This window comes from Chiroxiphia lanceolata, chromosome 10, assembly GCF_009829145.1.
Source record: "Chiroxiphia lanceolata isolate bChiLan1 chromosome 10, bChiLan1.pri, whole genome shotgun sequence".
Classification (NCBI taxonomy): Eukaryota; Metazoa; Chordata; class Aves; order Passeriformes; family Pipridae; genus Chiroxiphia; species Chiroxiphia lanceolata.
In genome coordinates this window covers 21,653,132-21,681,001 of record NC_045646.1, presented here as the reverse complement: position 1 = coordinate 21,681,001, position 27,870 = coordinate 21,653,132, and positions in this window count along the sequence as shown.

Sequence of the window (27,870 nt, the reverse complement as noted above, 5' to 3'; positions counted from 1 at the left end):
CATGGCACAGGCAGCAGGAATATTGCAGTGCCAGCAGGAATATTGCACCAACAGCACAGCCTGGTTTGGTTGCAGCAGTTTGACTCTCCCCCATTCCCAGTCAGGCCTCCCCCTGCTGAGCTGGTGAACTGGGAGTCCTCCTAAAACTTTTTATAAAGAGCTGAATACTCCCTAAAACAAAACAAGAGAGTCCTTACCTTACTGAGCTTCTTAACCCTCCCAAAATCAAGCCCCTCCACGCTCCCTGGGCTGTCCTGGGCATCTGTGCTGGCACAACACACCCCGGCAGCAGGGCTGGCTTTAATCAGCACATCAAAAATTCCAGGATGAAATCCTGCCTCCAGTTCTTCCCACCAGCTCTGTTGATCCATCCAGAACCAGCATTAACAGGGAAGGCCATTTTTGTGGTTTTTTTTTTTAATTTTAATTGTAGGTTTTATTTCTAATTTCCAAAGCAGTGTTTGATCCTGAAGTCCTCCAGGCTTAGATATTTATAATAGACTCAAAATGCAACCCAAACAGAGCACATACCTTCCTTCAAAAGTGCCCTGCTGTGAGACTCATCCCCTTTTAAACAAAGCAAGTTTGGGAAATTTATACACAATTTCTCAACAACATGAGCTGATTTGAAACAAAACATCAGAGTTTGCACAAAATTTGCAAGACATCCACCTAAAAAAACCCCCTCAACCGAGTGAAACCCCCAAAGCAGCACAATTTCTGACAGTGTTACCCTGCCAAAAGCCCTTTTATTTTTGTTTTTCTTTAGAAACCAGACAAAACAGCTCATAACATATATATATATATATATATATATATAATTGGTAGGGAGAAAAGAAACTGAAAGCTTTTGGGAAGCTTCTGTTGCTGAAGATAAAAGGCACTCTGAGGATTCCCACTGATCTCTGCTGCATTGCTGGCACAGGAGGGGCAGGAGATGTGCCACTTCCACGCTCTGAATTATCCCAGCCTCTGTAAAATAGCATTTCCTTGCTGGAATCAGGTTCAGCTGGCCCTGGGCTTTGGGAATGGAATTCCCAGTTCTAGGCTGTCAATCTGAGCGTGGCACACTGGGATTTCCAGTTCTTGTACTAAGAGAGATGTGGGCTGAAAGAGGGGAAAGAAATGGTTCAGGACTGAGCTCTGGGAGGAATCTTGAGGATCTGAACGAGGGGATCAAGTGCCCACACAGTCAGTTCACTGGTGACACCAGGTTGGGTGGGATGTGGATCTGCTGAGGGCAGGAAGGTTCTGCAGGGGGATCAGGACAGGCTGGATCCAGGGAACAAGGGACAGGAGGAGAGGGAATGGCCTCAGGCTGTGCCAGGGGAAGTTCACCTTGGATATCAGGAGGAATTTCTCCATGGAAAGTGTTGCCAGGCATTGGAAGGAGCTGCCTAGGGAGGTTTGGAGTCCCCACCCCTGGAGGTGTCCCAGGAAGGCTTGGCCGTGGCACTGAGTGCTCTGGGTTGGGGGACAAGGTGGGGATTGGGCACTGAGGGGACTCTCTGATCTTGGAGGTCTTTTCCCATCTCTGTGACTCCAGAAAGTTTGAGGACATCATTGGAACACACCTTCCTCATGGGAGTGGAGGCAAGAGCTCCTTGTTTCCTGGCTGCTCTGGGTCATTTCTCCTCCTCCTCCCCATTCAAGCTAAACCCAACAGTGAGACCCAGACATTGCTCCATGCCTCCCCTCTTTATTAATCCCGCATACCTCAGCCTTGGACTTTCTGTCCTCTTCCACCCCTCAGTCTGCTGAGCAGCTTCCCTGGCTCCTCTGGCCTTTCCCTGCTCTAAGCTCCGTGCTCTCAGCACCTGCAGGAAGCTGGAACCAACTGCATGACTCTGGGCTGGGACCACAAATGGATCTGGATGCAGGGGCTCCAAAATGCAAGGGCACAAATTCCTGCAATCCCTGCATCCTGCACTCGTGGGAAATCCCTGGAAAAGGGCTGTTCATCCTCCCTGTAGTGAGACATAACGTGGAGGGGAACAGACCAAAAGTCCTTGTGCCAAGAGAAATGGGTGATCTGAGGACTCCCATGCTCAGCACGGCCACCAAACAACAAGGAAGGAGCTTCCCAGGAATGTTGCACCCCTGCCAAGGAGCAGTGACTGGAATCACCAGCAAGGAGAGGAGCTGGAAACTCCAGATGCTGCTGAAACAACTGCTGCTCATTGAAGGGCATCAGTGAAGATTTCCCAACACCTTGCAGTGTTCCAGGATCAATCTCTCTGACACAAAGATGCCAAATGCAGCAGGTGATACAGGATGTGGGGAAAGGAAAGGCAAATATTTGGGAGACTGGCCCAGAACAGAGAGGAAAAGGCTGTTTGAGACTTGGAAGCTCCAGGAGGCAGCAGCTCATGGAAATGCACATCAACAGGGGACTTCCAGAACCCCCCTGGAGTGGGGCTGGCAGGACCTGACACTGCAGATGGAATCCCAGAACATTCAGAGCTGGAAGGGACCCAAAAGGACCTTCAAGTCCAGCTCTTCAGTGAATGGTCTCTCCAGGGATTGAAGCCACAACCTTGGAATTCTCAGCACTGTGCTCCAACCACCTGAGCCAGTCTCAGGGTTCTACGATGTGGGTGGGGTTTGGGGTGGGTTTTGGGGTGGGTGGGAAGTGTCCTCCTGCCTGGCTGTGAGGAAAAAGGCTGGAATATCAAGCACAGGCTGCGTCCCAGCCCTCCTCAGGGTCAGGGACAAGAGACAGCTGAGCTAAAGGCAGGGAAGGGAGAATCTCCTCTGAGGGGGAGCTGCTTCACTGAGACAGTTTGCACATTCCCAGCACACAGGAACCCCCCTCAAGGGACAGTTTTGTTTCTCTGAACCACTGGAAGGCAGGAAAGGGCTCCCAAAGGAAGGTGCTGCTGGCACGAGGGCTCAGTGGCTGTTCCCTGGGAGGGAGGGCACAGACTGGGGGCCTAATTGGCGCGGGGAAGGGGGAAGGAGGAGGCAGGATGAAGTTCTTAGTTCCTCCTCCACTGTTCTGAAATTGGGAAATGCCAAATGTTGATGTCCTCCATAAAATATCTATTTAAAAACATTGCTTCCCCCAGCCCTCCCACTGCCTCCCCTCCTCCAGCAATTCCTGAGCACAAACACTGGCTCATGGCAGTGAAATCCAGCCCAGAGCAGGAACTGACCTTCAGCTTGGCTGTTTTTATCTCCCCAGCTCTCGTGTGCTTCCTCCCCAGGGAAGTGAGCACTCCAAGGAAGTCTTCTGATGAGCCATCTGCAGGAAAGGGCAGCCAACCTCCCACTCCCAAAAACCTGACACTCAACGTGGATTCAGAACAAAAAAAAAAACCAAACAAAAAAATTGGTGTTGGAAAGGTCTCTCCACACACCAAATCCCAGAAAACCCTCCTCTCAGATCCCAGGCATTGCTATCAGTGTTCCTTTTGGGAATGTTAAAATTGGGATGTGGGATAAATAAGGGTTTTGAGGATCTTCCTTTTGAACTTATTGCTCAGAAATGCATTTGCACCTCTCTGCTGCCTCAGGCCCTTCTCCCTCCACACCTGGAGGAAGGTGCCAGCACCTCCAGATATGCCAAGGGTTGGGAAAGGCCTGAGGAAAACTCATCAGCTCTTTGCTAATGAGCTAAAGGAAGCCACTGGGAATGGGGGATACTGTCAAACTCCTCTTCCCAGTGGAACAGGAAACAGGAGGAAGGTCTCCAAGAGGAGGAAAGGGTGAAGGGATGAGTCCATCACACAGAAGGGAGTAGGCTCTTCCCACCAAGGGACAGCAGAGAGTCTCCAGTGGGAAGTGGGATCAACAGCAGGGGTTAAAAGTGGAAATGTTCTCCCAGGAAAGCTGGGGGGGGAAGGAAAAGTCTCAGGGTGGGAACGTCCCAGCTGGAATCTGAATCCTGCTCGTGCAACAAGCATTAATTCTCCTCTTCAGCAGGAAGGAGATGCCTGTTAATGAAACCAAGGGACTCCAAAGTGTCTCCAAAGGCGATTTGTGCCAAGGCAAAAGCTGCAGGAAGCAGAGAGGGAGCGACTGTGGCATTTCCCAGAGGAACCTGCACTGAGGATCAGCCAAGGAAAAGGCTTCCAGGGGCTGACAGAAGTAAATGAGGACTCTGTTAACACACTGCCTTTCCACAGGAAATTTGGCCTCTGACAAAACTCTACCTTGTGAGCCAAGGTCTGGTTTCTGATTTTGATTTCGCTTCTGGTGGGGTGTGGATTAACTCCCTTTAAAACACCTGAGCTCTGAAATGCTGGGATTAATGTCTCTTGCAAAGGCACATCCCACCAGAAGTTACTTCTCTCCCCAGTTATCCCTCAAATGTGGAGCTCTGCAGAGGAGCTTCACCTTCCAGGATGGCCCCTGAGCTGACACAGGGATCTGGGAGGTGCATTCCCAGGAGCAAGAAGAGGGGATTTTTCAAACTGGTCCATCTGAGCTGGCACCTTCAGTGCCTGACAGAATTTCTAGCCGGAAATATCATGCTCTCAAAGTAATTTGGGACATCTGGTTGCTTGTCACCACCCTCAGAGGTGTTCCCATCCTCCCAATCCATCCCCCTGGATGTGTTTGTAATGGCTTCATTTGCCTTGGTTCAATAAAGCCACACATTTAAGTGAAGTCATTTAGATATTGATTGTGGGAACATTTAATTCAGATAATTTTGGCAGATGGAATATTGTGGCTTGAAAGAAATGCTTTACTGAGAGAAAAAACCTCAAGTAGCAAAAAAGAGACATTCTCCACACCCCCACCATGCCATACCTGTCTATCCCACCCCATATTATACCCAGATCTTTGTGGGATACTGGGATTTACAGCAACCAGATATTCAGTTCCACCCTCTGGTTGGGGCACACGTGAGAAAAACCATCTCCTGACTCAGGGAACTTCTTTACAACCTCATCTAATCCCACAGCTTCAACTCCTCTTGCAGGTGGCTCTTCCCCAAGGCAGGATCTGCTACGGGATGCACATCCAAGATGTGTTGCTGCCCTTTTCCAGGAGTCTTTTCATTGACCTGAAACCTCATCCCTTGAAACCCAAGGAGTGGATTTCACTTCTCAAACTGGATTTCACTTTCACAAACCCCCCTTGGTTCTCCCACTTTCCACCCCGGGAGTGTCTCTTCCTAATAAACCTTTAGGCAGAGGCATCTTTCTTGGAGCTCTGTGTTGTTCCCTAAGATAGGGAGAGGGAAGCTATTTTCTGATATAAAAGATACTTTATCTCCCCTGACAGATTTCAAGGCAGTTTTAAATCTCCCAACAATATGCTGGGTTTTCCCCATTATAGCTCTGGTGGTGATAAGACATGTCAGTGTTATTAACCTGAAAATGCTGCAGGATCCTGGAGATAGGACCCAAAGCCCATTAAAATTCTCCTTGGAACCCAGGGGTCACCAAAATAAAGTGCAATGTCTTAATGAGGCCGTGTGCCTTCACTGCAGGCTCTGGGAGACTCCCTCCCTTTTGGCCACGTGCCCAAACCCCCCCTGAGACACACAAAGTCTTGGGGACACTCCTGTCAACACAAACAATGCCAAACATCCCATCCCAAGAGGCCTCTTCTCTAGCCCTGCCCTCTGGCAGGAACTTTCACACCAATCACACCTAAATGGCTCTTCTAATGTGCTGGGTGTGAAGAACATCCTTTCTCTGAAAGGATGGATCCAGCCTGCCCTGGTCCCTCTGCAGAGCCTTCCTGCCCTCCAGCAGATCCACATCTCACCCAGCTTGGCATCATCTGCACACTGACTGTGTGGGCACCTGATCCCCTCGTCCAGACCCTCAAGATTCCTCCCAGAGCTCAGTCCTGAACCATTTCTTTCCCCTCTTTCAGCCCACATCTCTCTTAGGATGAGGAATCCCACTGTGACCTGCTTCTAGACTGACTTGTGCTTGTGTTTGAAAGATATTTTCCCCTGCATCAGTTCCCTCTTCCTGGGAACACAGAGGCCATTTCCTGAAGATTTCCTCGACCCTCCTTTAGCACAACACTGCCCTGAACAAGGCAGAGCAGGGACCTGAGGCTCAGGGGCAGCTGCTTGAGCCGGACAGTGCTCAGGAAGGGGGATTTTAGGATAAAGGATGGCATCTCTTCAGGATGCATCACCTCCCACACTCTTGCTTCAGACTCTGTTGCCGAGGCCCAGAGCTAAATCCATCATCAACAGGCCCTAAGTTGGGTTTGTGCAGCTCTGGGCTCTGTTTCCCATCGATGGAATCACACCAAGGGGCTGCTGATTGTTGGGTGTGGCCAAGCAGGCGACTTTTCCTGAGGCACCATTTCAAAGGTGATGATGGTTTGAGTTCCACATTCAGCTGGGGGATGATTTCTGTAGCTGATTCTGCACAGAGGCAGCTGCTGGAGCAGGACAGTGCTCAGGAGGGTGGACTTTCACCTGGTGAAAGGGTCGTTGGGCACAGCCCCAAGGCTGCCAGAGCTCCAGGAGGGTTTGGACAACGCTCTCAGGGCCAGGGTGGGATGGTTGGCATGTCCTGGGCAGGGCCAGGAGCTGGACTGGATGTCTGGTGGGTCCCTTCTGTGATTCTCTGATACTGAAGTCAGTGACAGGCTCAGCAGAACAAGAAAGAACTTCTCCTGCCCCTCTTGGGGGGGCACAAGCTGCAGGTTCCCCAAAGCACAGCCCAACACAGGGGGGTCTGCAGTGTCACCTGGGGCTGTTCTCTGCTCACAGTGCTCCTTGATAAGGGGCAGAGGGCACTTCAGAGCCCTGATGAGGTACTGGGGGACTTCTGGCCCAGCTGCCTTGAGCGTGGAGAAGAATAATCCCGGGATTGGCGCAGCAGGAAGCAGCTGGAGCAGAGAAGGACAATCCCACAGCAGCAGTTTGGGGCAGCAGTGACTGACCCGGGCTGGTTTGGTGCCTGTAACTCCCCCAGCACATCTCTGCTGTCCTGAGGGACCCCCACAGCACAGGGAGCCTGGAATCAGGGACTCAGTGACCCCAGAGCACAGCCCAGCACAGCAGTGAGGCGTCTCCCTTTGCTCCAGAGGGAAAATTCCCTGTGGCTGCATTTCTTGCACTGGGAAAATGCCCAGAGAAGGAGCTCCTGTTGTGCCCTAGAAAATGGGGATTGAAGTCTCAGCTCTCCAATGGCCTCCTGTGATATTTAACATTTATCCTGCATCTTTATCTGCCCCTGTGGAAAAGGAAAAGGAGACAAACTAAAATCCCTTCCTGACCTCGAGGCACCCCTGGAGCCTGATCCCCAAAGCCAAGCCTGTGCTTTCTAACTGCAACAGAAGCAAAATAAAAGAGCAGGTAAACCTGAAATCCTTGCAAGGTCTGAGACCACAAGAACATGATCCCAGCTGGGGGGAGAGGCATAAAAAAATCACTGATTTGGAGACAGAAGGATCAATGCTCTGACAGAACCAGTTACTGTGCCTCCACTGGTATAAGTAGGACAGACAGCTCTGAAGGTTAATGATATTTAACTGCAAAAAAAAATTAAGAAATATTTGGAAAAAGACTTGAAAAAGATGCAGCAGGTCCACTGGGGGTTTGTCACCCAGCTCTCTGCACACATGGAAAACCTGCTGGAGGTTTATTTTAATATTACACACTATTATTTTGACTCTGACACGAACTTAAGCAATGGTTCAGGTTATCCTGAATTTCTAACCTTGAGGTTAATTGACAATTGTCAATGAGAATGTCTCTACTAATTGGTAAGTTTGATTAGACTTCAGATTGTTGGCACTGAGTCTCCATATTTGGGTAAAAAAAACGGTCTTCCCAGAATCATAACATACAATCAAGTGAAGTGAAATGACCTTTTTGCACCATTTTGATTGCTCTGCATTATAAGCTGAATTTGATCATTTCTCATCTCCTTCAATGTGCCCAAAGCCAAAGAATGTCATGGATTTGGTTCGTTTTTCCCCAGCCAACCCCCATCTTAGGAACAGGAGTTAGGAGAGAAGGCTCAAGTCTGTTCCCAAGTCTGGGCAGATTCCCAGACACAAGGCCAGGAAAGAAGATTTCCAGGCCCAGCTCTATCAGGGCAGGGCTTGGTAAAGAGGAGGATGCCCCAAAAAGGGATTTCCAGGCCCAACTGTGCCAGGGCAGAGGTTGGTAAAGAAGAGAATGCCCCAAACAGGGATTTCCAGCCCCAGCTGTGCCAGGGCAGGGCTTGGTGAAGAGCAGGATGTCCTGGACAAGGATTTCCAGCTCTCCCGTGTCAGGGCTTGGGAGACTTTTCCCTGCTTGTTTTCCCTGGCTGTCCTGTTTGCTCTCCCTGGCAGGTATCAGATCCTGCCCGTGTCTGGATAACTCCAAGCACAGGCTGGCACTGATCTCAGCTGAAGCCTTTGAGTCCTGGTATCATCAAAACACCAACAAATCCAGAGTATGTTGAAAATCACTCAGCTCTCTTGTTCTGCATTAATATAGATTCAGTTAATGAAAAAATGGAAAGTAAAGCACAGAGCTGGGGATGTTTCCTCTATACATTATTCAGCCTGGCAGTGCCACACTGTCTTGGCTGGGCTAAACATTTAATTACAGATTCATTTTCTTTTTGGTTTCCCTGATGACATTTAATCCTTTCAGCTGTAATAAATTACTCCAGAGCTGGGTGCTCTTTAACCAAAGCACAAGTGTTGTGGTTTGGTTTTTTTTTTTTCATAACCTCTTTTTTATTGGAACATTTGGGGCTGGCTGATTTTTTTTAATCAGAGCTCTGGGTCAGATTGACTGGCTGGCATAAACATCCCTGACTGCACTGACAACGTGGAGTTATGTTCATTGAACATGCTGCCTTCATTTTGGGCCTCTGAGAAATCAAAAGAATGGCTCTTTTCTTGCCAAGCCCCTTTGTGCCCCTTTTCTACCAGCAAAGAGATGAGTTTTTTCCCTACTTCTTCTCCCTTCCAACCCTTGCCCACCAGGCCTCTCTTTTCTTTTCCCAACTCTGTCATCTCCACTGGTGAAAGTCCCAAAAGTAAATATTTCACTCTTCTACTCCTTTTTTTTTCTTTTTTTTTTTTCCAGAGAGCAGCTGAAATCCAGCCAGGCTGTACAACTGGATTATCCTCACCCATGGATACAGACATCTATCATTCCATGGATACAGACATCCATCATTCCCTGGCTCCTGAAGCCACACAAGTTCTGCAGAGCTCTGTGCTGGGTCCCCCCTGGGCACTGAATGGGGAGTGACAACAGCCCAGTGATAAATTGGGGTAAAAAAAGGTAAAATAAATTGGGGTGAAAAAAAAATTTATTGGGATACATTTCAAGGTGCTGCTGGTGAATGGACACTCCCAGCACCACACAGGCCCTTCCCAGTTTCTCCCTCCGTGAGTTGGGTCACATTCAGAGGCACAATCACACAGCTGGACTGAAATGGGCTTGGTTGTGCTCAGCACACCCGTCTGAGGGCTCTGGAGCTGCCAGACACACTCCCAACCCTTTGGAGGTGCCTTCATCCCAGCTGGCATCACCATCCTGGCCATCAAAAGATGGAGACAGAGCTGCTTTTGGGCCCTGATTCAGCAAAGCAATTAAACTCAGGCTTTTCTTTTGCTAAGCTGAGCCTTGATGACTCTACTTTCATTGCCCTCTTCCACATTCCCATGTTGTTTTACAAAGATCCATGGAATTCCCCAGGGAGCGTTGTCATGTCCTCCCTGGGCTGGCCCAGGGGGGCACTGAGGGCTGGTTTTCATCCTGCTCTGAGGGGAAATGTCCCCTGGGCTGCTGAACTTCTCCCTGAGGCAAAGGAGTTTTAGAATCTCAGAATCCCAGAATGGTTTGGCTTGGAAAGGACCATCTCATTCCAACCCCTGCCACGGGCAGGGACACCTTCCACTAGCCCAGGTTGCTCCAAGCCCTGTCCAACCTGGCCTTGGACACTTCCAGGGATCCAGGGGCAGCCACAGCTTCTCTGGGCAACCTGTGCCAGGGCCTCCCCACCCTCTCAGGGAAGGATTTCTTCCCAATATCCAACCTAAATCTCTCCTCTTTTAGTTTAAAACCGTTCCTCCTTGTCCTGCCACTATCTGCCTGTGGAAAAAGTCACTCTGCCTCTTTTCTATAAACTCCCTTTAAGTACTGAAAGGCCACAAATTGGATTTGACTCCCTTGCTCCTGCCCCACGGGTCACAGGGCAGTGCAAAGGCTGCAGCTCCACTCAGGGAGGGTGGAAGAGGTGGAATATTTGGTGCTTGGGCTGGGAAAATGGTGTGAGGAGCTGGAGATTGCAGAGGCACAGTGAGGGGGAAAATCCTGCTCTGACTGCTGATCACATCCAGCAGGAGCATTCCACAGGGCAAACACATAACCTGGAGGTGCCTCTGCCCAAGGGGTCCCTCCCAACCCAAACCATCCCATGATTCCATGGGTTTTATCAGTGGCTTTATCTGAGCTCCTGCAGGCAGTTGATCATCTGAATCCTATGGGAAGGGCATGCCCTGCCCTAAGGGAAGCAATCCCAGTGGGACAGCTTCTCTGAGAAACCCAGGGATGCCTCCTTCAACACCAAACAACTGCTCAGAGTGTCCCAAACATCCATTATTCCTCTCAGGGGTGTCTGCTGCCCTCGTGCCCTGCTGACACTGCTCAGTTCTCTACTTTTTTCCTGTTTATTCCTTGGCTTTTCCTCTCTAACCCACAGCCCCAGCAGCAGGGCAGTACCTGGCTTCCCATGCAGGTCAGAGGGACAGAGGACACCATCCAGGCTTCCCAGGAAAGGAATTTATCCTGCAGGAACTCCTTTCCTGCTGTCTGTACAACTGCTTGTCCATCTGAGCAGCAGATTCCTACCTCCAGGAACTTAGATTTCCCCCAGACTGACAGAAGGCTGAGAGATAATTAAATACTGAGAAATCCTGGGGAAAAAATATGGTGGGGACGGGGAAGAGACAGAGCCAAAGGAGAGCCTTGGCTGTCGTGGGAGCTGAGGGATCTCCTGCTTTGCCTGGCAAGGAGCCACATGGGAACCACCAGCCAAGGAGTTCCAGGGTGTGGAGCAAGGGGACAGGAGCACAGGGGCTCTGTGGGAAGAGCCAGTGTGATGATGGGAGAGGCAGAGGCTGGGAAAGTGGGACACAAATCCAGTGGCTCAGGAGTTCTGCTGCTTATGGGACAATTGCCTGGAACCGCCTTTGTTGCTGAAAAAGTAAATTCAGCTAAAAATGTCACAAACTGCCTCAAATACCCCAGGAAAGCAGAACACCTTCTAGCAAGGAACAAGGCAGCAGAACAGCCCCAAAAGCAGGAACAGCCTCCTTCTGCTACAGCTGTGGGAATGAGCAAGGGCAGAGCCTGAACACTCCATGTTTAGGGGCTCTGCCTAATTCCAGTGACACTACTGGGAAAGGGTTTCATTCCATCCAGTTGTGACCTCGAGGCACCTCCTGGGCCTCAGACAGAGCCTGTCCCTGCCCCATTTCCAGGCAGAGCATCACCCTGACACCAAAAGGTCCTGTTCTGGGTGCCTGGAGTCTGTTCTGGGTGCCTGGAGTCTGGTATTGCAAATAAACCTTACACAGAACTTTGAGTGGGGTCTCCTTCAGTCTTACCCCTTCCACTGCAACTTTACTTGTATAGATTAAAAAAATAAAATAAAATAAAATATAAATGCCTGTAAAATACCTGGGAATCAGGCACAACCCCCCTTTCATGTTCCCCAGCTCCCCCCCAGATGACAGCACAGCTCCCCAGTGCCCACACTGGCCACATTCCTGCCCTGCCCAGCCATGGAAGGACAATCCTGAGATGGTTTTTGTGGGGCTCCCAAAGGTTGAAGCAAACACACTCCCAAATTGCTCAGGCTGCAAAGGCAGAGAGGCCTAAGGAGGAACAGGAGCTCTGAGGGATCAGAATGAAGTGATGGAATAATCAAAGCAGGCAGCAGGACCTTCCTGAGGATTAAAAAGGAGCCAGCACAGCAGCAGGGCAGGTCACAGCTCTCCATGTTCTGCAAGTGTTTGGCACCATCCCAATATGTCACAGAATCATGGAATGTTTGGGTTGGAAGGGACATTAAAGCCCATCCAGTGCCACCCCCTGCCATGGGCAGGGACACCTTCCACTAGCCCAGGTTGCTCCAAGCCCTGTCCAACCTGGCCTTGGACACTTCCAGGGATCCAGGGGCAGCCACAGCTTCTCTGGGCAACCTGTGCCAGGGCCTCCCCACCCTCCCAGGGAAGGATTCTTTCCCAATATCCCATCTAACCTGCCCTCTGGCAGTGGGAAGCCATTCCCCCTTGTCCTGTCACTCCAGGCCCTTGGAAACAGTCTCTCTCCACCTTTCTTCCTTCAGTCTCTGCAAGGCCACATTTAGTTCCCCCCAAAGCTTCTCCTCTCCAGGCTGAACAATCCCAACTCTCCAGCCCTTCCTCCCAGCAGAGCTGCTCCAGCCCTCTGACCATCTTGGGGCCTCCTCTGGACTCTTCCAACAGGTTGAGCTGCACTTTGAGAACAGTCTAATCCTCTGCCAATCCCCCTCTCTTATCATCTCCCTCTTCTCCTCTGCTACCAGTCACCCATTTTGACCCTCACTGGCTTCTCCTCCATGTCTCTCTGGGAGCTTTTTGGGCTCCACCTTCTCCTTTCTGGTCCCCAAAACACTGTAAAGATGTGTCTGTGAACTGAGCAGCCTCTCCCACCCCCCTGCCAGGCCTGACACCTCCTGTTCAGGCTGACAGGGGAACGTCTGGCAGCTCTCTGGGGACCACCTGGCTGGGAAAACATCACAGGAAGGAAACCATCTCAGCGCTTCCCACGGAATCCAACGTGCACTGGAGATGTTTAAATCACTGAGAGCACAACAATGAGGATTTTTGGGTGCACAGCCCCTGGTTAGTGGGTGCCCTGGTCCAGATCAGTGGGACAGCACCGTCCTTCACACCAGGAGCCACTTCCCTTGCAGCTCCCAGTCCCCCAGCTCAGCCAGGACCGGGATCTTCCCGTACTGACTGGGATGAAGCTGCTGCTTTGGACCATCACTCCTCCTGCTTCTCCCTGCAGCTTTCCCAGCCAAGCTGACAGACCACCTGGAGACAACTCCTCACTTTGGGAGGGGATGTAAAACCTCTGTGTGTCAACTTGGACTTCATTTTCTCATCTTTCAGTGCTGGCAGGCAACTGGGAAAGCCACCGGGACACGGAGCATGACATGCAGGATGAATGAAACCATGGGATCTGCTTTGAGGCAAACCCTTGGGGTTTGGGGAGCTTTGACAGGAGCAGCCCTGAGGGCTCATGGAAAATCCCATCCCTGCAGCAGCTCCAAGCTTGAATCCAACACGTGCCACTTGTTCCACCCTGGCACCCGGGTGGCAGCAGCAGGACCCACCTGCCCCCTCTTCAGAGAGGAGAGCTCAGGGGTGCAGAGGTTCCCAAGGTCTAGGGAAGACAGGCTCTCAGTTCCTGAGATGAGGAATGAAATTCTGTGCCAAAGCCAAACTGGAAAAGAAGGAATGGAACAGCAACATCCTCTAAATCCCAGCGAGGCAGAGATTTGGACTGTTGGAGTCAGACTCCTCCTGGGTTCTGCAGGCAGAGAGGGTGCCAGGGCTCCAGGAGGGTTTGAATGATCCTCTGGGGCACAGGGGGAGACTCTTGGGGATGGGCCTGTGCAGGGCTGGGGGTTGGACTGGATGATCCTTGTGGGTCCCTTCCAACTCAGCATATCCTGGGATTCTGTGCCACTCCTCCCAGCTCCTCTGGCACAAGTCAGTTGTGTTATTTTTGGCTAATCCCGGGCCTGCCTTGAGCAAGGACTGCTAAACACAGCCCAGTCTGGCACAGGGGTGGACTGGTCAGGAGCCCACGAGATCCCTTTGACTCGTCACCCACCCACTGGCCCGGGGAAAAAAGAGAGCAGTGAATCAACAACAACCCCCACGTGCTTGGCAGCTCTGCCCTGTCACTCCCCCCTCGACATTTCCATAATCCTGCTGTGCCTGCAATTAAGAACTTCAACAAAACGCCTGCTGCTCTCCTCCCCCTTCCTACCAGAGCCCCAGAGCTGCACAGGCACCAGCTCCTGCTGCAGCAGAACGAGAAAAACGAGCAGCCTGGGTCAGAGGCTCCTTCACAGCCGCCGGGGGATGGGAGAGATAAAAGGACAGGAGTGTCACAATTCCCTCCTCAGGATGTGGAAGTGTAGCAGGCAGCCCCATTACACATTTATTTATGGGCAGATCCACTGACAGCATCTGTCAGAGCTCCCTGCAGGGCTGGGAACTGCTGCTCCGACCCTGCCCAGCCCCGTGGAATCGCCTTCCCTGCTTCCAGCAATCCCCGAGGAGCTGGGGTTAAAGGTGGGGGGGACCATTCCTGCTGGAAGCCAAGGCACAGCAGAAGCTTCACCTGCCTACAGGGCCCTTAAACTTTCCAGTTCACTGCAATCCCTGTTGTTCTGTGGTCACACACAAAGGTGGGAGGGATGAAGAGCAGTGTCCCGATGTTCAGCCCTAAGGAAGGTCTTTCCATGGCTTCTACACAAAGAGATGGCCTCCAATCCAACACATTCCTCGTGGAAGAGGCTGTCAGGCATTGGAAGGGGAGTCCTCACCCCTGGAGGTGCCCAAGGAAGGCCTGGCCATGGCACTCAGTGCTCTGGGCTGGGGGACAGGGTGGGCATCGGGCACAGGGAGGACTCAACGGTCCTTGGGGGTCTTTTCCAACCTCAGTGATTCTGGGATCCCACAGTCTGGGTCACATGCACTTGGCACTCTTTGGACAGTCTCCCTTCTCCCTGCAGCAGCTTGGGAAGGGCTCCTGGAGTCACCAGGATGCCCAACATCTGCCAGGCCCCACCAGTGACACTCAGATGTCCCCAAAGGAGCCACAGCCCTGACATTTGACATCACTCATGAATATCACCTTTAGGACATAACTTGCCCAGCACATGAACCAAATCTCACTGTTCCTCTCCCAAAACCACATCTCTCACCCCTCTTAGTGACCAAGACCTTGCTACAACCCTTCAGAAGCTCTGGCTGCTCCTCCTCACCCGTGGTTTCTTGCAGCAATGATTATTTCTGGGTTCCTCAAATCCCTCAGATCTCCCCAGCTTTGACTGACCACTGTAACTGTGTCACACGCACATCTCACCAACTTAATTCCATATTGGTAAATGTCTTTACTTCAGATAATGAATAGGGAGAGCCAGGCACAATAATTGCTCGTTATTTTCCCATTATTTTTGCTTTGGTGCCATGTAAATGAGCCCAGGATCTTTGCAGTTCTCTATTTTGACAATTCAATGGCAGGAAACATTTTAGGCAGTTGCTTTAACAAGTTTAATTTGCTGGGTTTATTTCCAAGAAATTATGCCACCAGCAATTTGTGTATTTACTCACAAACCCCTTGGCACCCTGTCTGCACGTGGCTGCCTGTGCATCCCAGCACAGACACTCAGGACCCTGCCAGTCCCATCCTGGGAGCCTTATTCTACACAACACAATAGAATCGTGATTAAAAAAGAAAAAAAAAAAAGAAAATCCCCAAAATCACAGTCTGCAACTAAAAAGACCAAGCAAAATCTTCAAATGGCTTCTTTTTGCTGAGAATTAAAGAAGAAAGAGGAAGCTCATGTCTTACACAATTATTTCCTATCTATTTCGTAGACTCCAATATGCATCTGGATAATGTGGTGGAGGGGGATGAATGCACCTATGTATGAATCCACCATTATTTATGGATTTATCAGTTTTCTGGAGTTGGCTGATGCACATCCTGCGTTGCTGAAGCTCCACGGACCTGCCAATCGGAGCTCAACAACAGACAGCTCCAGCAAAGAATCCTGGAATCTCCTGAGCTGGAAGGGACCCACAGGATCACCCACTCCAACTCCTGGCCCTGCCAGGACACCCCAACAATGCCACCCTGTCCCTGAGAGCGTTGTCCAAACATTCCTGGAGCTCTGGCAGGGTTGAACTGCCCTGGGGAGCCTGGTCAGCACCCAACCAACCTCTGGGGGAAGAACCTTTTCCTGAGCTCCAGCCTAAACCAGCTGATATCCATCCATTCCCTGGAGGTCACTCCTCACCCTGCAGGGTGAACACAGGAGACAGAAACGCTCCATCCTGAGGTGAAAGACTCCCCCAGCAGGAAGGTTTGGCTGGAGGAGCTTTGGGACAGGCACTGTGGAGGGACCTACAGACCACAGGAGATCTGACCCCTTGGAAAGACAGAGACACTTCTAGAAGTCCATGGTTGGTAAGGGGACTGCAGCACCTCCCCTGTGGAGCCAGGCTGGGAGAGCTGGAGAAGAGAAGGTTGTGTGGAGACCTCAGAGCACCTTCCAGGGTCTGAAGGGGCTACAGGGAGGACAGAGAGGGACTGTTCATCAGGAACTGGAGTGACAGGACAAGGGGAATGGCTTCAGACTGAAAGAGGGGAAATTTAGCTTGGATAGAAGGAAGGAATCCTTCCCTGTGAGGGTGGGGAGGCCCTGGCACAGGTTGCCCAGAGCAGCTGTGGCTGCCCCTGAATCCCTGGAAGTGTCCAAGGCCAGGTTGGAGCAACCTGGGCCAGTGGAAGGTGTCCCTGGCCATGGCAGGGGTGGGACTGAATGAGTTTTAAGTTCCCTTGCCCCCTAAAATTCCATGATTCTGTGTTTTACACCAGGAGCATCCAGTGCTGCTGCAGAGGGTGGCAGGAGAAACACGAGTGTCTCAGGCTGCACAAACAGCAATTAAAGTGTTGGCCTCTCACTGCCCAAACACCAGAGAGCCCAACCCAGCTCAGCACAAACCCCTCCCCTGCTGGAGGAACCGGGATCGATCCCTCTGCTCCAGCAGCTCCTCCTGCCCTCTGCCCACCAACCACCCCTGCTGGAACCAGACATGTAAACACACAGACCAACCCTCCTGAACCTACTCACAGCCAAACCAGGGACAAGCCCAGGATCTTGTCACACCCCCCAGCAGGAGGGAAAAAAAGAAATCAATATAAAAAGGGAGCGTTGTCCAGCAGACATTCTGAACCAAGAGGTCACAAATCCAATCACTTTGCCCTACCCAGGAGCTACTGGCTGAGAAGTCCAGCAGGCAAAAAATACTTTTATTTTTTTTTAAACTTTGATTGATTTGCACATTGTGAAGTTGGGGGTGAGAAGAAGAGAGCAAAGAGAAACCTATTCTTCCTTGACTACAATATCTGCTTCCGCAAAATTGAAAAAGTCTGTTTGGAACGCTCCTGAATGTCTCGAAAATCAAGTTAAAGAAAGGTCTGAAATGAAAAGTCAGCTCAACAGAAAAGAGTTTGCACAAATGTCAGCAGAAAGTACTTGTCTTTTTCTCCCCAGGGGTTTTTGTTCTAAAACAATCTGGTCAAATCACTCAAGAGTCACGATTAGCATCAGTGTTAGCAAATCTTCATTTTGGACAAAAACAAATAACATGCATTAAAATGCCTACGAGCACAGTTCAGGTGGGAAAAGGAGGGCCCAGCTCTGGACTGGCAGAAAACAAATTTAGATTAGATATAAAGAAGGAATCCTTCCCTGGGAGGGTGGGGAGGCCCTGGCACAGGCTGCCCAGAGAAGCTGTGGCTGCCCCTGGATCCCTGGAAGTGTCCAAGGCCAGGTTGGATGGGGCTTGGAGCAACCTGGGCTAGTGGAAGGAGTCCCTGCCCATGGCAGGGGGTGGCACTGGATGGGCTTTAAGGTCCCTTCCAACCCAAACCATTCCATGATTCCAAGTTTCCTTTCACACTCCCAATGCCTTGCAGGGAGCTGCCCTGCCTGGGCTGGCCCAGCTCAGGGGGAAGGAGAACACAAGGGATGGATTCCCAGGTTTTTATCTCCCCCTTTTCCTCCCATGGGACACTCTTTAGTGCACTGCCCTTCATTCCCAAGGGGACCTTGCTGCTTTTCTCCCCCAGACCCCCAGAGCATCTTTGCCTTCACCATGTTCTTCCCATCAGGAGGGTGTCAAAGCAGTCCCTGCACGTCTGGAATTCTCCAGCCCCTGATCTGCACATCCCAGTGCCCAGGGAACTGGGGGAAGCTCCTGCCACAACTTGGTGCATCACAAGCAGCTTGTGCTGAAGGACCACGTCTGTCCCTGGTGGCACCTGAGCCAACAACAGTCTGCTCTTGGCTGCCTGTGATCCGAGCTCCAGTGGCCAGGAATTAATGCACCAACCCCAGCACTGACCTGAGCACTTTAGCACCACTGCTGGGCTTCAAGGGCTTGTGTGACAACAATGACAGGACAAGGAGAAACAGCCTCAAGCTGTCCCAGGGAAGGTTCAGGTTGGATATTGGGAAAATTTCCTCCCCAGAAGGGCTGTCCAGCCCTGGCACAGCTGCCCAGGGCAGTGGTGGTGTCCCCCTCCCTGGAGGGATTGAAAGCCATGTGGATGTGGCACTGGGGGACATGGGTCAGTGGTGGCTTTGGCAGTGCTGGGTCAAATATCTTAAAGGTCTTTTCCAACCTAAGTGAGTCTATTATTTTATGAAGTGTCACAAATCCAGGACAGGGGCAGAAACAGCACAACTGCTACTGCCAGACAGTGCCTGCAGCATTTGGCTCCAACCACCCTCCAAAATCCAGCTACAGAAGGACCTCCCCACCTGCAGTGCAGCTCCCTCAGGAATCATGGAATCACAGGAGGGTTTGGGTGGGAAGGGACTCTAAAGGTCATTTCATTCCACCCCCTGCCATGGGCAGGGACACCTCCCACTAGCCCAGGTTGCTCCAAGCCACATCCAACCTGGCCTTGGACATTTCCAGGGATCCAGGGGCAGCCACAGCTGCTCTGGGCAACCTGTGCCAGGGCCTTCCCACTCTCACAGGGAGGAATTCCTTCCCAATATCCCATCTAACCCTGCCCTCTGGCAGTGGGGATCATTCCCTTTTGTCCTGGCCTTGGAAATAGTCTCTCTCCATCTTTATTGAAGCTCCTTCAGGCACTGCAAGGCCACGATTAGTTCCCCCCAAAGCTTCTCCTCTCCAGGCTGAACAATCCCAACTCTCCAGCCTTTCTTCCCAGCAGAGCTGCTCCAGCCCTCTGACCACCTTGGGGCCTCCTCTGGACTCTCTCCAGCAGCTCCATGTCCTCCCTGTGCTGTTCCCCAGGGCTGGAGCAGCTCTGCAGGGGGGTGTCCCCTGAGGGGCAGAGGGGCTCAATCTCCCCCTGGGAATGCCCACGCTGGGGGATCAGCCCAGGGCACGGGGGGTTGGAGGTTCTCCAAGACAATCCCAGCACTGGCAATCCCAGAGCTGCAGCAGCAGCACATGGAGGCTGCAGGGAGATGCTCCAAGGGACACTCGGGTCCCCGGAGCAGGGACAGGGACAAGCAGAGCCGGGGGCTGTGGGAAGCGACCCCTCTCCCAGCCACAAAGTTCCCGGACTGAGCACTCCCGTCCCCGCAGCTCCCAGGGCTGTGTCCCTGCCTGGAATAACAATGCACAGCAACGACTCGCTGCCTTTGGAGCCCGGGATCGTAGAATTACAGCTCCTTGCTATCAGAGAGAAGCACAGAACGAGCAGGAGGAGGATAAAAAAAAAAAAAAACAACTACACCCCCGAAAGCACAAAAAACCTGAAGCTGCTCAATGCAGGGCTCGAACAAACCCCGGCAGAGTAACCGAGCCCTGCACATAAATGTGATTATTGTGTGTGTCTGGCACGGTGCGATCAGAAAGGCTTGTCCTCCCCCTCCCCTTCCTCCAGCGATCCCAATTCCTAGGAGAAGAAAAGGGAGGGGAAAATGAAGAGTGTCGCCACATGTCGGCTGTTAGACGACAATCTTTGCACTCGCCGCTCACAGTTTTCTTTTACCACCGAGCTGGTTTTGTCGGGAGCCGAATCCCGCAGAAATCAATGGATGCTGCCGCAGCATTCCCGGCTGCCGCAGGGGAAGATTGCTGCTGCCACCTGCAGTCCATCCTCTGGAGAAGGCTCTTCCCAAAACACCCGGGTCGGGCGGGTGGGATGTGCCTGGATAACGAGGTGGCAGCTCGGCAAAAAGAGGCGCTTGGAAAGGTTTCCAGGGAGGGAGGATCCCGCTGGTCCCGCGCCTTGTGCCATCTTCGGATGCTGAGGGGTGTAAAGTGCTGAGGGATATCGGCTCTGAACCGACAGAAATTCAAGCAAATATCTGATTTATCGAGAGGTAACAAAAATCGTTGAAGAGAAGAACAGAGACCACGTGTCTGGGAGGGGTGTTGCCTTTATTCTGATCCCACCCAAAACTAACCCCCAAAGAGGTGCCCAGAGAGGCTGTGGCTGCCCCTGAATCCCTGGAAGTGTCCAAGGCCAGGTTGGAGCACCCTGGGCTAGTGGAAGGTGTCCCTGCCCATGGCAGGGGTGGCACTGGATGGGCTTAAACTCCCTTCCAACCCAAACCATCCCGGCATTCCATGAAAGCCTCCGGGTGGGAAGTGAACAGCTCCAGCAGCCTGTGTGCACAGAGTGGTTTCTCCAGCTGGGAACATCAGGATAACATCGAGGATTGTGCAAACTGGGTGATTTGAATGTGAGAAGAGATGTGCAATTAATACTGGAGCACAGATTGGATCCGTGGCAATGCTCCCAAAGCCCGAGGTAACGTCGAGCATCTCCTCCATAAAACCAGAGAACTTAATCTCAAAGGACTCGGGATGTTCACATCCTGTGAGGGCACAGTGCCAAGAGCACAGTTTCTTTCTTTACAAAACCTTGCCTAATCCCATTTTCCTCCTGAAATCAGCTGTTTCTTCGAGAGGAAATCGAGCCCAGACGCAAAGAAACGGTTCTGCCCTAAAAATCCCACCACCCCCCCCGACTAAAGCCGCCCCCACCAGAACATCCCCCCACTGTTTTAAGAGCCTGCAGAGCAGACGCAGCCATCAACCTCTGATCTCCACCATCAACCTCTGATCTCCACAGCCTGCAAACAAAACACCGGGAAAACCCGAGAGAAAAAGCCATCGGCAGGTAAAATGTTCCTCAAACTCTGTGGTGACATGAGGGAATAACCCCCCACCACCACCACCCCAAAGTGAGAGCTACTGTGTCAAAAAAAAAAAAAAAAAAAAAAAAAAGATGTGGGACCAAAGGCTATTTGCTAATTAACACGGCTAATTTAAACATCTGTCAGATCCCCCCGGGGCTCACTGTGTCAGTCAACCTCTGGTTTAAGAGGAAATGAAACTAAGTCCAAACTATTACTCCAAAAAATATGAACCTGGAAGCTCCTGCAAGACTTAATAAGGGGGAGTCAGAGCCCTTGGCTGTCCACACAAAATAAAGGGAGTCCTAAAGCGTTGGATTCATATTTCAGCCTTGCTTTGGTGCTAAATGTCTCCCGATTTTGACAGAAATCCATCACCCAAATAAAATTTGAGGGTCTGAACCTGAGAGTTGAAGCATAAAAATAAACAGTGAAGGCACATTTTGCAGCCCATGCCTGGAAGGAGCTGTGTGACACAGGGAGCTGTAATCCTGCATCCCTCCTTCCTGCCCTGCTCCATTCTGCTCTCCAGGCTCACCTGTGGCTAAAAGCAGATCTTTTGGAAGTTACAGCTCCAAAGGAAGGATTCTCCTCCATGTCCTGCCCTATCATGGCAGGTTTCCACCCTTTAACACCAGTTTACCACATTAAAAGGGAAAGACCTCAGGTTTGTTGACCACTTCCCACAGATTCAAGCACGAGCTGTTCAGTCCAGCTCGGTGAACTCGGAAAAAAAATGCATTTAACAGTTTCAACGACTTATTTCTGCGTAAAAAAGCCTGGTGATATCCATCTCTTCTTTAAAAAAAGGTGTCTTATCCTCTTCCTAATGCAGAGGAAAGATGGAAAGATCCCCTAATCTCTGAGAGTCTTCAAACCCTCCTCGTGCATGAAGATAAATCCATATGAAAGAGGAGCTCCTGCTTTGAATGTTAACATATTGTGGCATCAATTATGATATTTATCACACAGTGAATTAGGAGTTAGCAAGCATTTATAGCACAATTCCAGTAAACAGTATTGCCTTTCCCAGCATATATCCACGCCCTCACAATTAATCAGAGGGAAAAACTCATCCTAAATAAATCCAAGCTGCTTCCCAGAGGTGGCTTCGTTTCACCCATCCCCACATGAAGTGGTTTATGAAGAGTGACCCCCTCTGATGCTCAGAGAAACCACGGGGGAGACCTTCTCCTGTTCCCTGTGTGAGAGCTGCTCATTTCAAGGAGGAAAAGGAACTTTGGGGGCTGCAGGGGCTGCTCTGGTGGCACCAGGATGTGCCAGGGGCACAAACACACCAGGGAGGTTCTTGGAGCCCTGGGCAAGAGGTGGCCAAGGAACCTGCACGGGCTCCTCTGCTCCCCAAGGACCACCAGGGATCTTCAGCCACTGCAGGAGGGTGTCCAGGCATCTGTCAGGACCTGTGGGGGACAGACAGACCCCATCATCACTGATACCAACAGAGCACCAAAGCACAACCCAAATTCCTCCTAAAAACACAAACAAAGCCTTGTTGGACATGAAACAAAACTGGCCCTGAGCTGAGGGGCCCTTTGCCCACAGCAGCACGTCCTGCACAGCCAGCACAGCCCCAGCCCCACCAGCAGCACCAGTTTGGGGACTGGTTTTACCCACAGAGCTGTAGGGGAACACTGAGAGGTGGGACCTGCTCCACTGCAGGAGCATCTTCTCTCATGGAGCACTGAGAGAAGATCCACTGGGAAGGGCCACTGGGATGAAAAGAGGCACATGGAGCATCCCCACAATCCCCCAGCCCAGGGACCCTCCCCCCAAAGCAAACCCCCAGCCCAGGGACCCCACACACGACCCCACTCAACCCCCCAGCCCAGGGACCCCAACACTAGCCCCAAGCCCCCAAACCAGGGGCCCCCCACAAACCCCCAGCCCAGGGACCCCCACACCACCTACAGCCCCCAAACCAGGGACCCTCACACCACCTCCCCCCAGACCTTTGGCCCAGGGACCCCCCCCCCAGTCCCCCAGCCCAGGGAATCCCAAAAACCCTCAGAGCAGGGACCTCCCCTCACATGAAGAAACCCCTCAGCAAAGAGGCTTCTCTGCCATATAAATCCTGTGTTCCATAGCAAATTGGGATACTTAGGTCAAGGGGGAGATGTTGAAGGAAAAAGGGGAGCACGAGGCTTCTCTCCCAAGGGAAAACCAGGAGAGGTGGGCACGGACAGAGCAAACCGAAATGTGGGAAGGCAAAGGGCAGCAGTGACAGGGGGCAGAGAAGCCTGAAGGAATCACAGCATCCTTAAGGAATCATAGCATCCTTCAGGAATCACAGCATCCCTAAGGCTGGAAAAGACCTCCAGGATCATCAAGGCCAACCATCCTCAGGACTGGGAAAAGCCCTGATCCTGGTGGGAAGCAGGAGCAGCTGCTCTCCCGGACCTCACCTTTGCCTTCCCAACACACATCCCTCAAAAAAGAGGGATTTCCAGGAGAGTTCCCCCCCCCCCCATTCCCATATCCCCTGTGTTGTTATTGTTTGGGTTCAGGGTTGTCATGAGAACAGGCAGCCAACGTGGATTTAATGGAATTCTCGTGTGTGGAAGGGAAGCACAGCCAGATCCCGGATCCCAAACTCATTCTTTCAAACCCAGACCTGAGCAGATGTTTCCACGGGGTCCTGGCTAGGCAGGGCTTCCAGGCAGGCACAGCTTTTCCCAGAATTAATCAACCAGGATATTCCTTTCTAAACTGCTTTTCTGATGGAAAAACAGCATTAGCATTGCCCTGGAAAAAACCTGGAGCCATCTCCCGGCTCCCCACACGCTCGGGTGGATCCTCAACACCAGAAAGATCAGGAGTTTCTGGGCACATTTAGTTTTCCTTGTTTTTTTCCCTTAAATCCCTATGGAACCCATTCCAGCTGTTCCCCCCTCCCCAGTCCCAGAGCAGGGGGTGGGAATCAGGTGATCCACACAAGCCTTTCCTGACTCAGTTCCCAGTCAGGTTTTCCCTGTTTTCTGGGTAGCTCAGGGAGTTTTCAGTCTGGGAGAATCCAGGGGGACAAGATGGATTTTTAGATCCCCCCTGGAGTGCTCTGGTGATCAACAGGAACTCTGGGGTGACAGAGGAGAGGGATTATCTGGGGCTGCCCATCCTTCTTGGAGCCCTGTGACACCCCTCGCAGGGATGTTGTGCTTCTCCAGGGGCAGGAACATTTTCAGAGGCAAAACTTGACATTTTTCCTGCTTCCCAAGGAATGGAAGCCAATCCCCTGAGTGTAGGTCCATCAGAAACTGGGCAGGAGGAAGAAAATCCAGCTGGAGTAGCCCAGGCTCTCTCAGGCTTAAGCCACGGAGTGCGAGTTGTAGATAAGGCCCTTCAAAGAGGTGGTTTTATTTCTTTAAAAACAAGCTGGCTGTGAATTTCCCGGAGCAAAGCTCCTTCCTGGGGCCAATATTGCCCGGCCAGATGATCCCATAATTCCACCGAGGTCCAACATTTCATTTGGCCTCCCCGGAAAACATGACCTTGCAGGAATATTTTCTTGGCACGAGGCTCCGGGAAACTCCAAAGAGAAGGTTTGGAAATGCTTTCCAAGCAAGGAGAGCAGGAGAGTTTGTTGCTTCTCGTTCTTTCCTCGCTGATAAAGAGGTGGAAAAATGCCAGAATTCCACAAAAATGTGTTAATGATCAGGAAATGCAAAGCCTGACTGCAGAATTATGCTGCTTTTTTGAAGGAGGTCCTGGTGGCTCCTGCAAAAGAAAGCAGAGAAAACTAATGCTAATGATATGCTAAATAATTAAAAGAGATGTTTTCTCATTTCTCCACATCGTGGATGAGGGTGGAAGGCAACAAGGGGATTAAGGAAGGAAGATAAAGTGGAGGAAAAACTCTTATCTCTCCAGTAAAAGTGATGAGTTTACTACAAGTAGGTTAAAAAAAAGAAAGGAAAGGGAAGTGCTTGGCCCTGGATGTTTGTCCTAAATTGGGATGTCTCAGTCAGTCACCCCAAAGATCCTCCCTCAATCCAAACAACCTGTGCACTGGTTACCAGACTGGGGAAAACCCACCTCAAGGAGCTTCAAGGGGTTGGAGAACCAGCACAAGGGACAGAAAAAAATACAATTCCTGTTGGTCCACTGAGATTCCCAAGATGCTGCATATTCCAGGAATTTTTAGCTCGAGTAACTTCAAATTAGAACTGCCCACTTGGCCCTGGAGGGGGTTTGGGGTTGGACACCAGGAGGGTTTCCTGCCTGGAAAGGGTGGTCAGGGGAGGTGGTGGAGTCTCCATCCCTGGAGGTGTCCAAGGAAGGACTGGATGTGGCACTTGGTGCTCTTAATCGGGGACAAAAGGATGTTCACTCATAGCTTGGACTCCATGACTTTGGAGACCTTTTCCAACCTTAATAATTCTGTGATTGTCTGGTTCTTTCCTTGGGAGGCTTTTTGGAGCATGTGCAAGTTGTCTCTTGTTGGGGGAACGATCCCCCTTATCTCTGTCTGACTGGAAGTCTGTGGTTTAGTTTTCCCTCCATCAAAGCTTCAGAACCACAGGATCCACCTCCTGATGTCTCCTCACATCCCACTTGGAAGCTGTGGCTGTGGACTGCAATCCCAGCTGTGCCCAAGCCCAAGACAGAGTCTTCCAGTTTATTTTCATACCCCTTGCCCCTGGGTGGGAAGTGTGGTCCAAACGTGTCCAAACCTGGAATTATTTTATCCCTACAAGGACAGATTTCATACCCGAGCTCACCCAAACCAGGATTTCAAAGGCAAGTCTCCATTTTTCTTCAGCAAGAAAAATATTCCGACAGTATTTTCCTTTGACCTTCCCAAAGTGTTTTAATAAGACTGAAACAATCCATATTAACTGAGATTGAAATGTTTCATTTCCACGCTGCTGCTCCAGCTCCTGTGATACGACACGAATAGAGCAGAGCAATTTTACAAATGGTTTCAATAATGTCCCACTAAAGTGTGCCAAAAATCAATTTTCTGAGCAGAGGGCTCTTTTGCTTGAGAAAATATCCCTGGGGCTGTAATTCCAGGTTGTGTGGAGTGGGTGACCTCTGAGGACACCCTGCAGATCCCGCTGCTCCAGCAGCTCTCAGGTTGGGATTGGAGGGCAATGAGACCCTCACATTGATCCTTCACAGCAGCTCCTGGTGCTGCTGCAGGAGGAACAGCAGCAAACACCAGCAGGGGTTGGTCCCTCTCCATTCAAGGCACGAATCCATGTCCCTGAAGGGCAGGATTTCCATGCACCCCCTCACCTTTGGATATCTCACCTCTCCAGGGTGTGCAGCCTCCCTCATGGCACCCACGGATGGAGTCAGGAAGAGCAAAGAGACTTTGGGCACCCAGAGGTGCTCAGGAATCCTGCAGTCACCTCCTGGGCAGCAGCACTGCCCTGGGAACGGAGCAACAGCCCAGCACAGGATCCTTTGCACTCCCAGATTTCCATGGAGCTGCTGGAGCGAGTCCAGAGGAGGCACCAAGAGGATCAGAGGGCTGGAGCAGCTCTGCTGGGAGGAAAGGCTGGAGAGTTGGGATTGATCAGCCTGGAGAGGAGAGGCTTTGGGGGGAACTAAAGGGACCTAAAGGGTCTACAAGAAAGATGAGGGGAGGGCCTGGAGGGACAGGACAAGGGGAATGGCTTCCCACTGCCAGAGGGCAGGGATAGATGGGATATTGGGAAGGAATTGTTCCCTGTGAGGGTGGAGAGGCCCTGGCACAGGTTGCCCAGAGCAGCTGTGGCTGCCCCTGGATCCCTGGAAGTGTCCAAGGACAGGCTGGACGGGGCTTGGAGCAACCTGAGCTAGTGGGAGGTGTCCCTGTCCATGGCAGGGGTGGCACTGGATGGGCTTTCATGTCCCTTTTGACCCAAACCATTCCATGGTTCTCTGATTTTCACCCCCGATATTTCCAGCATTCCCAGCCATTCCCAGCACCAGGATGTTGCCCAGGGAAGCTGTGGCTGCCCCATCCCTCCGCACGGGCAGAGCAGGGAGGTTTCCCGGGTGCTGTTTCCAGGTGTAAAGTAACCTTTCCTCCTTAAAACCTCTCTCTCAGACCGCATTTTCCTCCTCTCCCTCTCTGCAAAAATCTTCCTGCCACCTCCTGGAAGGATCTGCAATTGCTGCGCTGCCTGTGAACAAGGGAAACGGGAGCTGCTGGAGAGCTCTCCAGCTCTGGGAGTAGGTGGGAGCTCCCACAGCCCCTGTCCTGGTTTGGGGCGGGTTCCCAGCCCCTACACTCTGCAATCAAACCCTCTTTTCTGCTGCTGCTCCCTTCCCTCCCCACGAGTGCCTGTCTTGCTTTCAAGCCGATGTTATCGGTGGTAAGTGCCAGTGCTTCCCCCCAGTCATTGTTTTCTTTTCAAGGAAAAGACAGTAAGGGAATTGGGCTAAAGCTCAGGAAATTAGTGAGAGCGATTGAGATCCACCCCTGCCTCACCCTGTGCGCGTGTCCAGCCAACAATCCCGACGGGGAGGTGATTATTTGTGTTCCGAAGCTGATGCCCAGCAATTCAACCCGGATTAGGTGTTATGCAAACACCTCTGGCCCCAAAAAGACACAAATAAGAGCACAAAGAAATGGGTGATTTATTGAGGTGCCAGGAAATATTGGAGCTAAAAGAGCAACGAAGCAATTTTGGCAATCAGATAAATATTGGGATGCATTTAGACAGTGATCTCAGGCACAAAGTGGGATTTTGGGGTTGTTCTGTGCAGGGCCAGGAGCTCAGTTTGGTCCTTGTGAGTCCCTTCCAACTCAGGATCTTCCATAATTCCTATTCCGTGGTGCAATTTCAGCAGGTTCAGGATAACTACATTTAACACCGACTTTGTTTTAGCTGGAATGTTACCTGGGATAATCCCCTCAGTCCTGGACGCTTGTTCTGAGCGTTATTTTGGCTCACTCATTCCCAGACCTCTCCAGTCACCTTCATTTTGACTTGGGAGA